Below are 4,080 nucleotides of genomic sequence, written 5' to 3'. Positions count from 1 at the left end.
CAAAAAGTATTTTTAAAGGTTAAATGTGAGGACGAGAGTTAAGCATTTAAGTTTAATTATATAATCTAAGTCAACAGAGCGAGAGTTTGAGACAAGGGTGTTTAAATGGTTAGCATTTTCTTAAAAAGAGTTTCTATAGATTCTATTGTTTTCAAAAAGTGATTTTGGACTTAACTAATTAGTGACAGCGCACGTTAATATAAAGTCATAGTCTATTCAACAGAGCGAGAGTTTGAGAAAAGGCTTTTAAATCAATAATGTCTACCGAAAAGATTTATTTTAAAACTACGAAACCAACTAAGATTTGATTCCCTAATTACGACGAACTGCATACCGATATCCGCTTATTTGATATTTAATTTAGATCTTATTTTTGTTTTATTTTTCCCCTAATCAACAAAGTATCATCCGCCTTAGCTTTACGAAGTAACCTTAGAAAACGGTATATCGATTCATAAGTCCCTGTGGGATCGATATCTTTTATCACTACGCGTTTAGACTGTGCACTTGCAGTTAATACCCCAATAGACTCATAAAGTCGCGATCAGAAATAAACGAGTTTGACATAAAAGCCTCAACAACAAACTCCAACATGAAAAAATATATAACACAATTAGTGAAAGACATTTCATTCCCAATGCTACATATCAGAGTGAATCCTCTAAGACCCAATGATAAAAGCTAAAGAGGCATTGACACCGTCCTCTAACTCAGCGGCTACTCATGTACCTGATTGTTTGTACTCCTGAAGAGCACAAATGCCACAATAATAAATAGGGGGTGTGAATACATCTAACAAATGTTAACGGCGAAATTTAGCAAAACAAGATAGTAATAACGAATTATACAACATCTCAATCACACTCAAAACATAATCAAAATAAATAACAATGCAATACTAATGCCACCAACTCCTTCTCAAATGCACGTGGTACCAAAATCAATGGAATCAAAGGTATGTTACTGATTTTCCCATGTCTCAAGTTCCTCTATACACTATGTCCCTCTCTAGACGTGAGAACTCCATAGTTCCTCTTTGAACCAAGCCATCACTAGACCGAAGTCCTACCTATCTCTGAAATAAATGAATGCATGTTATGAACAATACAAACATACAACAACATCAACATCACAGAATCACAAAACACAAATCTCAAAACATTCTAAAAAAGGTTCCACTCTTGATCCTTTAATTCTCCACACACAAGTCATCATTGTAATCCCTCTCTGGATTACTATGCTCAAATCGCCAATAAAGGCCTTATTGTAATCCCTCTCTAGATTACTATTTTCAAATCGCCAATAAAAGTCTCATTGTAATCCCTCTATAGATTACTATGTTCAAAAACATGTTTTCTAAATAATTTTAATTATTTCTACTCAAAAAGGTAAAATTATGTTATTATCCAAAATACTCAATAAACTCAAAACGTCTCAATACTCATAATTTCTCAAAATTCTCAAAAACTCATAATTTTTCAAAATTACCAAAAACTCATGATTTTCTCAAAATGTCATAAAAAAAGTTTAAAAAATACACGAGTGATAATTCTACTAGGATAATGACAGACAATTTCCTCAATTTACTAACAAATGACTCTAAGGTCGCCAAAAGGACTATAACGTCACAAGATGCTCAAAAATACCACCGAAATGCTCTTGAACTCAAAAGCTCTAGAAAATTCTTGAAACTCGGAAAATGTCGAAAATGCCTGAAACATCGAAAAAGTCGAAAACGCTCGAAATCGGGAATTGTCGCTGGAAAACGTCTCAAAAACTCATTAATAGAGTAACTCATTGTTATTACTTGTGTCAGACCACCAACAGGATAATAACCTTTAACACCAAGACATACCAACATAACACTAAAACATATCAGAGCTTCTTAAACTTATCAATATAATTATAAAACTTAACAGATTTTCTCAAAGGTAACCCTAAAACATATCAAACTACCAACTACACTCTCACAACTCTAAACAGATCAAGATTACTCAATAGCAACTCTAAACTCATCAAACAACCCCAAATTCATGCTTCCTACTAGTCACACATCATATTCGAATAATTATTTAAAATATTAAACAAAGTCGGAATTAAGAACATGAAAATATTTTCAAAAAGTATTTTTAAAGGTTAAATGTGAGGACGAGAGTTAAGCATTTAAGTTTAATTATATAATCTAAGTCAACAGAGCGAGAGTTTGAGACAAGGGTGTTTAAATGGTTAGCATTTTCTTAAAAAGAGTTTCTATAGATTCTATTGTTTTCAAAAAGTGATTTTGGACTTAACTAATTAGTGTCAGCGCACGTTAATATAAAGTCATAGTCTATTCAACAGAGCGAGAGTTTGAGAAAAGGCTTTTAAATCAATAGTGTCTACCGAAAAGATTTATTTTAAAACTACGAAACCAACGAAGATTTGATTCCCTAATTACGACGAACTGCATACCGATATCCGCTTATTTGATATTTAATCTAGATCTTATTTTAGTTTTATTTTTCCCCTAATCAACAAAGTATCATCCGCCTTAGCTTTACGAAGTAACCTTAGAAAACGGTATATCGATTCATAAGTCCCTGTGGGATCGATATCTTTTATTACTACGCGATTAGACTGTGCACTTGCAGTTAATACCTTAATAGACTCATAAAGTCGCGATCAAGTTTTTGGCGCCGTTGTCGGGAACTTTTATTTAGTCGATATCGTAACTCTTCCGTTACGCTGTAGAGACTAAGGAAATTTTTATTTCTTTCTTTCGTTGATTTGTATGCCACACACTCGCTCACAAGGCGAACCGTATTACTTACGAATCAACGACGTTGAACGATATCTCCGAGTCTTTTGACGAATTTGGGAGTATCGTACTGCAAACAATCTTCCTCCAATCGAAATTTTTGATCTTAAAAATCTTCTTCCTTCGCCAATACCCGAGATGGCAGAACCAGCTCGTGCTCTTCGAGATTACGCCGCTCCATCGCAAGACAAGCCGCATTCGAGTATTGCTCCACCCGCAATCGAAGAAAACAACTTCGAACTTAAACCTTCGCTGTTATAGGCAGTGCAACAGAATCAATTCTCTGGAAATCCTACCGAGGATCCAAACCTTCATTTATCCGTATTTGTTCAATACGCTGATACTGTTAAAGCTAATGGTGTCACTTCATAGGCAATTCGACTTCGTCTCTTTCCTTTCTCGTTAAGAGATAAAGCTAGAAGATGGCTTCAGTCTCTTCCTTCCAACTCAGTCACCACATGGAATGAGTTGAAGAAAGTCTTTCTTGCCCGATATTTTCCTCCAAGCAAAACAGCTATGTTAAGAGCCCAGATAAATGGATTTAAACAGAAAGATAACGAGTCTCTTCGAAGCATGGGAAAGATACAAAGACATGATGAGACTTTGTCCACACCATGGTTTAGAGGACTGGTTAGTGATTCATACCTTCTATAATGGTCTCTTATACAACACAAGATTAACAATAGACGCCGCCGCAGGTGGTGCGCTTATGGATAAACCTTACACCGATGCTTATCAACTTATCGAGAGTATGGCCCAAAACCATTATCAGTGGGGAAGTGACCGAACAATGGTAGAAAAACCTCAAACGAAAACTGGCATGTACGAGATAAGTAGCCTTGATCATGTTAATGCAAAAGTGGATGCTCTTGCCCAGAAAATTGAAAGTTTAAATGTATCACCTCCAGCCACCGTGGTTGCCGTGACTCAAAATTGCAAAGTCTGTGGAATCCAAGGTCACACTCCTACAGATTGTCAACTCCTAACAGGAATCCAAGCAGAGCAGGTGAACTATGCACAAGGAAATCCTTACTCGCATACCTATAACTCAAACTGGAAGAACCATCCTAATTTTTCATATAAGAGCAACAATGCCTTATACGCACCAGGACAAGCTCCCAATCAAGCCCCAGCTATACCACATGGATATCAAAAGTCGACCCCATCTACACCTAACAATAACGTTCCTAGGAAATCCAACTTGGAAATCATGATGGAGAACTTCATAGCTTCTCAACAGCAAACCAATAAAGATTTCTTAAACCAGAATGTACACACTAACG

General features: G+C 35.9%; 1 pseudogene; it reads right to left on the bottom strand.

Moving 5' to 3' along the window:
* Nucleotides 1-3,320: 3,320 nt before the first annotated feature.
* LOC127089366 (uncharacterized) lies at nucleotides 3,321-3,418 on the bottom strand (annotated as a pseudogene).
* Between the last annotated feature and the right edge of the window lie 662 nt (nucleotides 3,419-4,080).

Source organism: Lathyrus oleraceus, chromosome 5, assembly GCF_024323335.1.
Source record: "Lathyrus oleraceus cultivar Zhongwan6 chromosome 5, CAAS_Psat_ZW6_1.0, whole genome shotgun sequence".
NCBI lineage: Eukaryota > Viridiplantae > Streptophyta > Magnoliopsida > Fabales > Fabaceae > Lathyrus > Lathyrus oleraceus.
The sequence above is the reverse complement of the archived record's forward strand: the minus strand, read 5'-3'. Positions and strand labels throughout refer to the sequence as shown.